Below are 12,391 nucleotides of genomic sequence, written 5' to 3'. Positions count from 1 at the left end.
CAGCCTGTGGGTGTAGGGCTCCTGCCCCAGGGGGGCAGCCTCTGTGCTGGACACGTGTGCTTCCTCGCCTCACCCACCCACCGGCGTGGGCTCCTCCTCCATGGCAGTTCACTCGAGTCTGTCCTCAGACACGACAGCTCACATTTAGGCCCCTTTCCAGGTAACAATGTCCAATGTTTGCCTCTCTCTCTTTTTAAACATTTCTGGATCTCTTCCTTTGTGTCTGCTTAGCTAGTCTCTCTTAGACATATTCAAGTTTTCTAATTTAATTTTTAATTCAACTTTTTACTTTGAAATCATTGTAGATTCACATGCAGTTGTAAGGAATCTTTGTGCTCTCTCCCCAGTTTTCCTACTGTCTGCAGTTAGTAAACATTTGCTCAATAAGTGAACTGACTCCACAAATGTAAAATGCACTGTTTGATTTGGGCAGCCCTGGTGCGGGGCAGTGTGGGGTGCTTAGGGGGAAGAGGAGGGGCTATGAACCATGACAAAAAGTGGCCCCTGCCCCCATGTAACTTAAAATGCCTGACTGCGTGTGGCCTGGCTTACCTGCTCTTCTTTCTGGGCCTTATTCTCTGGGGTGCCCAGGTCCTATGTGTGTCAGCCCCCGTGGGACCAGCTGGAGCTTTTCTGTCACAAGCCTGTTCTAGAGGAGAGCCAGAGGGCACGAACCCTCCCCCGACACCCCCAACTCAGACATACATGCCACTTCCCAAAGGAAAGCCATTAGTGTAACTGTCAGTGTTGGACTAGAACTGTCAAAGTATTCAAATCCACCTCTAGTCACAGTTCTATTTTTCCTGCATTGGTGTAAAAATACCATTACTTTCTCATCAAAATTAAAAATAACAGCAAAGAACACCTGAGAGCTAGGTGAGCTTGGATCAGAAATCAGGTATCAGAAATGTCCCAAAGATGAGAGCACAGTATGTTAACATCGGGGACAACAGCACATGGGGGCACAGGCGTAGGGGGGCACAGGCCCCGCATCCTGCCTCCCTGCCCCCACGCTTCGCCCTCACCCCTGCTGCACAAAACTCAGTTGGGTTTCTCTCATGGCCACCGTACCCACTGTTGCCTGATACAAGCCCAGATGGCTGCCTTTATGATGGCTCTGTGATGCCTCATTACCCTTATTATGTACTAGTATGTGCGTCCCATGTTAAGTTCACGGTATCAACTGTGCTAGGGTAATGGATTGGCCAGTGACTCTTTTTCTGAGCAGTTACTCAGGCTTGCCATCTGGCGAAGCTAATAACCAGATGGTGAACCTAAATAACCTCACTTTGGTGGAGGTAGAAGGGGCCCCAGTTGGCTATGTTCTTGCCATCTGCAGCCTCCTTCTTTTGGAGCGAGACGTCCGAGAATTAGTCATGCTATTTCTTAATTGAGTAGCTATTTGTTATCAGAAACACTCCCACTTCACATATGCAGAACTCCGCTCTCCAGAATCCTCACCACTTTAGAAAACACGCCGGAACCAGGAGGCGAGCCAACAAAGGCCATGTGCAACCGAGATGCAAGGAAGCCTGGGCCTCCCTCATCAGAAGTCTTCTCTGAGCCTCACTCTGAAAATACTGACTCCTACTTTACACTCAGTGATCTCCACGGATTCGCTCTACTGGAAGCTGCAGATTAGAAGGGGGGGGGGGTGTGTGTGTAACAGACACACACTGATAGACAGGGAAGAATGCCCCAAGACATTGAAACTATTCAAAGCAGACCCTAGAACTAAAAACACCGCAAACTGGGTCATTTAGTGAGGGGCAAAGTGTGCTGCAGCCCTTGAATACTATTCCCCAAGGGCACCACAGTACAGTAATGGTCTGGAATAACAAACCCGTGTCATCAGCATTGTTCATTATAATCAGTAGACACCATTTCAGGGGCAGGGACCTTTCTCATACATTATGGAGACGTCCTCTCTGAACAGTTAAAATAAAAAGGGTAGACACATTGGAAATTAAACACTTGACTCTTTGAGGAAAATCATGTATCCATGAGTAAAGTGAATTAAAATATTACATAAGGACTTTTAAAAGAACTTTATTTTCATTATCATAAGATATGGCAGGTTCATTAGAGAAAATTTAGAAAAATATAGAAGCAAAAATAAGAAAATTAAACATAGCTATAACCTCCCCTTCCAATGCACAGTCAGTTAATATTTTGTCTGCTCTCTTGTTCTGTCTTTACATATATTTGTATATTTATATCTATTCATCTTTCTGTCATCTGCCTGCACACCTATCTAATAACTAGTTGGAGCTAATACATAAGGAATTAAATCACAAATCATGCCACTTTGTAACTTGCATTTACCCCCACTTAATGCAAAGGTAAGAGGCTTTTTATGTTACTGAGTAAACCCCTTCTGCATCACGGTAATGGTGTGCTGTATTCCATGATAGGACAGCCATCCATGAGATTATGGTAATTTAACCAGTTTTTATGAAGGCCTGTATTGCACAGCAATATCTGGAAAATATAAAACTGATCATTATGAGCAATTAGGGCATGGAGACATCCTTACTAATCACAGCTAGATGATTTCACTGCTGTAGCAGCAGAACTGAAAGCTTCAAACCAGGCCTTTTGGTCTTCCTGAGGCACTCTGGCTGCTTGCCTCTTGTCAGGTACTTAGCAAGGTGCTTAACCTTTCTATTGATACTTCAACTTGCTTATCTGTAAATCAGGGGTGATAATACCACCTACTTAGATGGCTTTTTTGAGACCCTGTATATGACCTGTATAACTCGAACAATCATTGTTTGCCTTCCTTTCAATTAGGGAGGATGGAAACGTGCACATCAGCTGTTACACAGGAAATCTGGGGGAAGGAGGTGTTTCTCTCCCCAGGCATGTTCCGAGGAGCCCTCTTTTCTAAATTATTGTGACCTTTAGTGCAAACACCTCCCCAGATTTACTTTTTTCACCATGGTGTTGGTTCCTCATGAACACTGTGGGGATGCTGGACATGGCCAGCCTTTAACCTGGATGCCCAGGAAATCCTTAGAAACAAAAACTGTAGCAAAACCTGTGAGAATAAGCTCAGGCTGCAGGGACAAGACTTTCTCCCTTGGCCTCCCCGGGGGGAGGGCCTGCTCTCCGGAAGCTCAAAGTCTGTTCTGGCAAGCGTGGTTCTGACAGTGCCCAGCGTCTGGGGCGGCCTGTGACTGAGAGCTTTAATCAAATGCAAAGCTGAAAGGCAGGAAGCAAGCAGATCCCTGCAGCTAGGTTTTCTCCCTGCCTGTGCTTCCCAGCTGAGGAGGGAGTTCAGGGGGCTGGTGGGTACTTCAGGCAGAGCAACCGGCAAAGCCCAGAGGGACAAAAGGCAGCAAGGTGTGTGGGTACTATCAGCTGATGCCCGAGGTGGCTGAGATGCCTGTGGGTGAGAAGGTGGTGCCTTAGGCAGGGCCAGGTCAAAGGTCACACAGGTCACACAGGGTCACACAGGGTGTGACCTGTGTGGCATGCTGGGAAGTTCCCATAGATACACTGAGGGAGGGAGACTGTACTGGGACAGTTTTGGTTGCAAATAACAGTAATCGCAGTACTTGCCTTTGCTTAAGCTGAAAGGGTACTTAATTTAAGGATTCCCACTGTTGCACAGAACCCAAGGCCAGGCTGCAGCATCCCTGAGGAAGGGCTGGGAACAGGAAGCAAAAAGGCATCCAGAGTAGGTTTTTCCTCACTGACACCCTACCCCTGGTATGAGCTTTCTCTGCTTTTGTAGTTCAGGTGGGTGATCGGAAATGTCTGTCCCACAGCACCTAAGGTGACGTGCTTTCAGTTTAGCCATCTTAAGAGAGACCAACTCTTAAAAAATATTTCATTCATTTTTATTTTTAAGTATATTTTATTGATTATTCTGTTACAGTTGTCCCAATTTTTTCTCCCACTTATCTCCCCGACCCCTTCTCCAACCATCCGCCCACCCCCGCACTCCGGCATTCCCCCGTCTCTTCGTTCATGCCTGTGGCTTGTACATATGTTCTTTGGTTTCTCTATTTCGTGTACTATTCGTAACCTCCCCCATCTATTTTATACCTACCATGTATGTTTCTTATTCCCTGTACCTTACCCATCCCCATTCTCCTCTTCCCCCTCCCCACTGATAACCCTCCATGTGATCTCCATTTCTGTGATTCTGTTCCTATTCTAGTTGTTTGCTTAGTTTTTATTTTTTAGGTTCAGTTGTTGATAGTTATGAGTTTGTTGCCATTTTATTGTTCATAGTTTTTGATCTTTGTCTGTTTTTTAGGTAAGTCCCTTTAACATTTCTCTTTCTTAGTCTCAGTTTCTGGGGAAGAGGCCCCGATTGGCCATCTTGGGTCAGGTGTGCAGCACCGGTCCAGTCGAATACTACCATGGTTGGAGCAGAGACGTATCGTCCAAACTGGCTGCTGGGGCCCTTGGTTATGGGTCAAGGATGGGCAGTGAAAGGCTTCTCTCTCTCTCTCTCTTTACATTGGTTAACAAAATTATATAGGTTTCAGGTGTGCAATTCTATACGAAAGGCTTCGTAATGAACCAGACAGACATTCCAAATAGACTCAGTGGAAGGACAGTGCGAACTTTCAGATCCCTTCCCACCTAACAGCTATGACTGATTGGACTCTCATTTTAATATCTGTTCTCTCCCAGCGAGCACCAAGGGGAAAGTAAGAGTGGAATCTGGGAATGTACATTTGGGCTGAGAAGGTGGGGGCCGTGCTCCCAGGCACAGGTGTGTGACCACTTTGGAAGCAATACTGAGCTGTGATGACACAGTCCGTTAAGAGCAAAGAGACCAACCTACCTACCATCACCCTGGGAGTGGAAAAAAATGAATGACAGCAAACTACCAGACGAACAGTCCTTCCATCGCACAGGACAAGATGCTTCCCCAAAGGTCACGATCTTCAACAACAGGTAAACAGCAAATTAATGGCAATCAAAATACAGGGGATCTTCCCCTACCCATGATCTCACTGTTTCCTTTTCTCGCTCTTTCCTTTTGGCTTCTGTCCCAGCGCACACAGAATCTTACATGGATTTAACAAGTATAAACAACATTTTGTATTCCCGTGGTCTGCAATGAGTAGTTTCTATGCCGCCTTGTCAACTTCTTAACTATCTCTGTCAGTATGTCATCCTTCAAATTAAGCTTTACTTAGCACATAATTAAGGTCTGATTTAAAATTTGAAGCTGTAGAGCTGGGAGTCTTAGGAAATCATTGAGGCCAAAGAAAATGAACCTGGAGAGGAGAGTGAATTCCCCAAAGTCACCTTGCTGGTGAGCTCCAGACCCAAGGCTAGATTTATTCATTTTTTCCAAATGTCATGTTTGTAATTACTCACTAGCTACCAGGTAGCAGTGCATGGGTTTCATCTCACTTCAAACCTCTTTTCACCACATTGCATGGCCTAATTAACGTTTGTTAGAGAGGAGCCATTTTTATTTTTCTTAACAGAGGGAAGAAGGCTTTTTCATCTCACTGTCAGGAAAATAGAGGCTGTGAAGCTGAAATGAGTAACAGCAGCTCTAAATCAGACTGGCTGCGTGACTGGTAGATAAGTCAGCCTGCGCAGACGTTTATGTTTCCCAGGTTGGGCTTGCTGTCTCAGTGCCCTTTGCAAACTCCACAGGGATTTTCAGCTTTAAGTCTGGTTATAAGCTTATGCAAGCTGTTAGTCACCTTTTTAGATGAAAAGCACCACAGGATTATGCTTGACAGTGCTCCGTGCTTCACTAAGGATTCCTCTGGAGTAATTCATCTGCGGTATGAGTTTGAGGGAGGAGTGATTGAACGGACATATTTCAAAACACATTTGCATTTGAAAACAGGGGTTTATCAACTGAAAGAACTATTTTTGAAAGGGACACATGCAGGGCAGATTTAGAACAAGCAGAACAATGTAGACATGATAGCTATAAATTGTCCCAAAGCTTAAAATACCGGGGACTCTTGGTCACACAGAATCCTGGACATGGGTTGAATCGTGAATATCTGGTGCTTTATTTTGGCAAACATATTCAAAAAGGAACTCTTGTCACTGTTCTGTCTCCACATATCATTCCAAGCATTCTAGGCGTGCGTCACACAAGCACAAGCACACGTTTGACTAGCTGCAAACCAGTAGAGGAGTCCAAGTTTGGGGTACAGAGAAGAGGGTGGTTTCTGTGGTCAGGTTTCTTGGGTAGGTATCTTGGGTCTATCATTTACTCAATATATGAACTTGACTGGGCCTCAGTTTGTTCCTCTGCAAAATGGGGAGACTATTCTTTAATGCACAGAATTTCTGTGTGGAATTGGTTGTGTTGAATCACGTATAGCAGCACCACTCTCAAACTTGAATGTGCACACAGATTTCCTGGGATCATGTTGAGATAGAATAGGGATGGAGAGAGACAAATACTGGATGACCTGACATACTTGTGCAATCTAAACAAGCCGAGGTCATAGAAGCAGAGAGTAGATGGTAGGGGGTGGAAGAGACAGGAAGACCTTGGGCAAACAACAGAGACTTCCAGTTCTAAAAGGAGTCAGTTCAGGAATCTAATGTACAGCATTGTGAATATAGCTAATAATACTGTATCATATACTTGAAAGTTGCTAGGAGCATAAATCTGAAGTGTTTTCCTCGTATCAACAACAAAATGGTAATTATGTGAGTGGAAAGATGTGTTAACTAACCTTGTATCAATTCTGTCTCAATAAAGCTGGGGGCAATAGATGCAGTGGGTCCAGGGTGTGGCTTGCAATTCTGGGTTCCTGAGGGGCTGCGGGTGCTGCCTGCCGGTCTCCAGGCCACGCCTGGGGGCGGCAGGGATGCGAAGGGCCCTCTTCCTGAGCCATGGTCAGCTGTGCTCCTTGTGGTTACCCTTCAGGTGGACTTCTCCTTTTTTCCCTACTACATTACCAATCCTTTGGCACACCTCATCCTTTTAGTGTTATTTCTTTCCTTCTGTTCATAAGAAGTCTTCCAGTTCTCTTGCTGTAGCTGCTCCTGTCGGGTTCTTGGGATTGACTGCATGTGCCCTCACAGTGGGTGTTTGGGCAAAGGAGACAGCAGAGATGCTGAGATGGGCACACTCCGATTTGGAAAGAGCAGCTCCACTTTTCTTGACCATGCCCTACTTATGCTATGATAAACACTTGCCAATTAAAGGGAACTCAGTTTTTTCCTGAGTTAAAAGGGCGTTTGGGGCAATTAGTCAACTTAAGGCTCAGGATAGTGGTCAGAGCTTTGGGATGTTGTCCCCTCCCTTCCCCATTCCCCAGAGCCTTTGTGCAGGGGAAGCTCTCTGTTCTCCCAGGCTGCAGGGAGCGGCTCCTCATCTGAGCGCTCTGTTTCTTTCTCTGTTCCCTCTGACCTCCAGCGGGACTTGTGCTGGCCCCAACCTCTGTCCCTGTGCATCTGCAGTTGACAGGTGCAGTTGGGCATCTTCAGGGCTTGGTGTTCCCCCTTACTGACTTGACCCCATCTCAGGCCTCACTGGCCTTCTGGATCTCCCGAATATCAGCCACACGCTCCGTCTATCACCCGACCTCTCACCATGGTCAGCCAAGGTGGGGCTGGTGCTCTCAACTGTGAGTCCTTCTCTATCCTTTGCCAGGTAAAGGTGAGAACTTTGGACATCTCGCACATCATATGTGAGCAGATATGTTCAAGGGCCCTGGGTCTGGACCCCTCTCTCCCTGAACACCCCACATCATCATTTCTACCCTGCCGTGGTTGCCCCGTGGTGGCACAGGTGCAACACAACGTGGTTTCCTGTGGAATTCTAACCCGAAGGTGGGGTGGATCTTGCTCTGGGTTCAGCCTCTCCTTCTCAGGTTCATCCTTTTCAGGATTCTCCACTTCCTCCCAGGGAGGGCTTTTCTTTCCCTCCCGCCTGTTGGGAATTGCTCTTTGTCATCCTGTCTTTCTTCTGCCCCACTCCACGGACTCTTCATTGCAGATGCATCCACCTACCACCTTCCCTCAGGCAATACACCTGCGTCCTGCCTTCCATGATGGAGAGAAAATGTGGGGAGGGAAAGTTTGTACTTGTTGAGAAGGGAAATTAGATGTAAACTATTGAAAAATACTATCCTTACTGCATGTGATAGCTGTTGCATAAACAATAGGAATAAGAAATGGACCTCTTTGGCTTCTTTCCTTTGTCCTTAGAAGATGTTACCAATCTGTCATATATAACCTTGGAAACCTTTTTAACACAGCGTTCCAGGCAGCCAGGAACAATCAGCAAGGGCTGGCCTTGGAGATGGACACTTTTTTTCTATCACTAAAATAAAATCAAGCTTGAGGAAGGTAGAGAAAATAAGCAGGCTATAAACCTCACATCCAAATAGACGATGTAAACTTAAATCTGGGAACTATATCATTGGAAATCACTTTAAAATTTGAAATCATTGTTACTAAATTCATAGAAAATGATCATTCAGCCTCTGCTCCCATAACTCTAGTATCCAGGTGCTCACTGCCCATTGACAGTGAATTGCATGCTGGGATTGTTCGAAGTAGTGGAAAGACTTCCAGTACATGGCACTGAAACCTGCTTCTTGCAACTGGCTTCTACACATGTCACTGAATTACCATCCATACCACTGGCCCTGCAGCTATTCACAGGCAGCCACCGTCACCCAATCAGTGTCTCCTCTCTAGGTTCAGTCTACGTAGTCCTTCCATGGGCACAGCCTCCAACCCCCTCACCAGCTTGGTGACTATCTTCTGGATCCCTCCCCATTCAAGGAGACATCAAAAGCCAGGGAGGTAGTGTCTTTGATGGCAAATACCGACCCCCCCACCCCCACCACTTAAAAAAAATTGGACACAAAAGTTGTGTGTAAAGGTGCTGATTGCTGGGGATGTGTAAGGGTCTCTGCCCTCTGCAGCCTGATGCTGTGTCTCAGAAACTCCAGCTTGTCCTGGTGCCCAGCCCCCTTTCTCCCCCTCCTTGCACCCCTATCTCCCTCAGGCCCCCAACCTCTAGGGAGAGCGTATCTCAGGGGGCTACTCAAAGCAGTAGCTGGCATGTGCTTGCTTTACTGCTTGCTTGTCCAAACTACAGGCCTAATAAGGAAGCTTCAGGAGAAAATGATTTCAGCTCAAACAATGCCATTGAAATCACTGGGTTTTGAGAGATCTGTGAAAGTATCCTTGTTGAAAGGAGCTGAGGAGGTCCGGAAGGGGACTTGCCAGGGCCTCCTCCGTTTTGCCACCACCAGGTGATTTGAGGCAGCCTGTTAGGGTGAAAATCCAGCACAACCTTGTAGGCTGGGCTTAAGCAACCATCACTAAAAAGGATGGTGATAATAATAGCCAACATGATTGAGCATATTCTTTGTCCCTGGCTCTATTCTGCCTGCTTTACACTGATGAGCTGAGCTAACTTAATACTCACAAGTTCAGCCCCTCGCCCAAGGCCACAAAACTACAAGGTGGTGATGCAGTCTGAGTCCACATGCTCTGGCTCCTGAGACCTTGCTAGAAACACCACGTGATACTGTGCATCAATGGCATTGTCTCTAGGAACACCTGACTCACATCAAAAGATGTAAGTAAGCAAATTCACCAAATTATAAAGCCAAAATTTCCAAACTTTATGGTTAATGTCTCCATGTCTCAGTTTCTTCATCTGTATAACGTGCTAATATAAATTAGTGGTGCTCCTTATATGAACATAAATGTTGCTAAAGATACGTTTTTTCTTACTCTTTTCCCCTAAAACAATTTCAGTTGTTTTAGAAACAAAACCACATCATTCACTCAAATTTGATAGTAGGTTCTGTTCTACTGAGATCCCCATAATCTCAAGGGTTTCTTTTTTTAAGATTTTATTTATTTTATTTTTCGAGAGAGGGGAAAGGAGAAAGAGAGGGAGAAAAACAGTAACCTGTGGTTGCCTCTCGTGTGCTTCCTACTGGGGACCTGGCCTGCAACTCAGGCATGTGCCCTGCCTGGGAATAGAACCAGTGGCCCTTTGGTTCCCAGGTTGGCGCTTAATCCACTGAGCCACAGCACCCAGGGCTCAAGGGTTCTTTAGGGTTTTAGCCAATGGGGTTCAGTTCTCTCAGACCCCTTGCATGCTTATGCGGCTTGTCCCATTCTGGAATGTCTCCTGTTCTGCCTGCCCACCCAAGGGCCTGCCTACATTTGACCAAGGAAGCTACAAGTTTCTACCTAGCCCAGCTCCTTTGTAAATTCCCTGACTGTTCCAGCCCACTTTGAGCTCTCCTATGTGTTAATGTGAGCACAAGCCAGTTGTCTTCCAACAACAAGCATTTTCAGGCATTTATCATGAGCTTACAATAATTTTAGATCAGGCCTGCTAACCCTACCACCATGAACATTTTGGGTGGCATGATGATAAATTTTATGTGTCAGTTTGACTAGGCCACAGGGTGCCCCGATATATGGTCAAACATAATTCTGGGTCTTTTTTGAGAGTATTTTTGGAATAGATTAACATTTAAATTAGTGAATTTTGAGTAAAGCAGATTCCCTTCCCTAATGTGGGTGGGCCTCAACCAATCAGTCAAAGGCCTGAACAGAACAAAAGGCTTATCCTTCCCTGAGTAAGAGAGAATCCTCTTGCATGCTGGCCTTTGAACTGGGACATCAATCAGCTTTTCCTGGGTCTATAGTGGCCTGCCAGCCTTCATACTTGCACTGGGACATGGGCTCTGTGGGATCTGGACTTGCTGTCCTCTGTAAGAATGTGAGCCAATACTTTATGCTAAATCTCTTTGTATATCATAATAATTAGAAATATTATAAAATAATAAAATAAAATATAAATACATGTAAGTGCTATCATTATAGGCCTGTTTCTCTGGAGAATGTTGACTAACACAGATGAGATAGTTCTTTGTTGAGGGGCTGTCCAGTGCATTGGATGTTTAGCAGCATCCTGGCCTCTATCTACTTGATGCCAGTAGCACCTGCCACAGTCTTGCTGTGACAATAAAAATGTGCCCAGACACTGCAGTATTGCCCTGGTTGAGGACTAGTGTTCTGGGCATGTGGGAGGACTCAAGAAAAGCTTCTGCTGGTGTTTCTGCTGCTGAGGATCTCATAGTCTACTTAGGAGTCAGCACGAAGACCGAGGAGTCAATGGGGACAATTTAGTGCCTGCAATCTAATTTTTAGCTAAACTTGTGATTTTCTTTTTGAGGGGAGGGGCAGAGAGAAATTGAAGCAAACTTTATCAGAAAAGGTGGGAGATTTATTTATGGGAAAAGGAGAGGTATGTGGAATATGAAGTAAGAAAAATTGTAGTTTCCTATCCTGTTTGTCCCAGATAAGTGTAATTCTTAAGAAGTTATTACTTTTCAAGTATTGAAAGATTTGTTAATGAGAGAAAAATCACCCATATGGCTCAGTTCTATTGACTAACTAGTGAGCAACAAATCTTCTGTCCAATTCCACTTTCAAATTCCACTTGAGTCCTGATGGTTTTGAGGAATTAAATGATTCTTCAAGTGAATCTATAATCCGCTGTTGCCCTGCACACATTTAATAACAGAATTCTGGGAGTGTAAGATTAAGAGACACAATTCTTCTGTCTTTCCCCAAACAGTTTTATTGCTGAAATAACTCATTGAAATTGAACGTTAGTAATTTATATTCTTTGCAGGCAGAACTTTTTGAGCCTCTTTTCCTTACTTGTTCAATGTCAGTTGCAGTGAAAGCCACCAGTTGTTGAGGAAAATTTTGTTCACTTCTCTAAGAAATTCACAGTCCTGAAAACATTTGAAAGCCTGCAGGGAATTGAGAGGTGACTGTGTCTACTGATTTCAGCAAGCTCTACATGGCTGAATATGGAATGCATGAAAGCTAATCGAAGACACAACGTGGCAATCAATAGCAATACAGTATGAGCTGAGCAGTGGGATTTAATGTTAGCTTGGCCTTCAGCAGGGGGCCAAGGCACAGGTCAGACTGGGCAGGGCAGAACCAGGGACAGAAGCCTTTCTGCTACAATCAGTGACAGCATCGCCCTGCACTGGGCACTGGAGCTGACCTGGGTGCTGCTGAGACACAGTTCAAGGTCAGGCTCCAGCACCTCTGCTCTCCTCACCCACTGTCCTATGTTAAGTGGAGCTGATGTAAAAAGAGTTGATTTCTGCCTTATTGCGATAAGTTACAGAATTTTGGACTTGAAGGGAGTTGGGGTGCATGTGATTCAACCCCTCGTTTTATAGGTGAGGAATTGCATGTCAGGAGCAGTGATGTAAAAATTATAATAACAGTAAAATTATATGGAATGTCAACTGTCTGCCAGACACTCTGCTCAGTGCTCTGTGACATCTCATTTTATCTCTGTCAGGTCAACACTGTCACAGAAGAGGAAACTGAGGGTCGGAGAGGTTGAATCGTTTGCCCAAAAATAATG

This window comes from Phyllostomus hastatus, unplaced genomic scaffold (assembly GCF_019186645.2).
Source record: "Phyllostomus hastatus isolate PE091 unplaced genomic scaffold, TTU_PhHast_1.1 phas_scaffold_501, whole genome shotgun sequence".
NCBI lineage: Eukaryota > Metazoa > Chordata > Mammalia > Chiroptera > Phyllostomidae > Phyllostomus > Phyllostomus hastatus.
Note: the sequence above shows the minus strand (reverse complement) of the source record.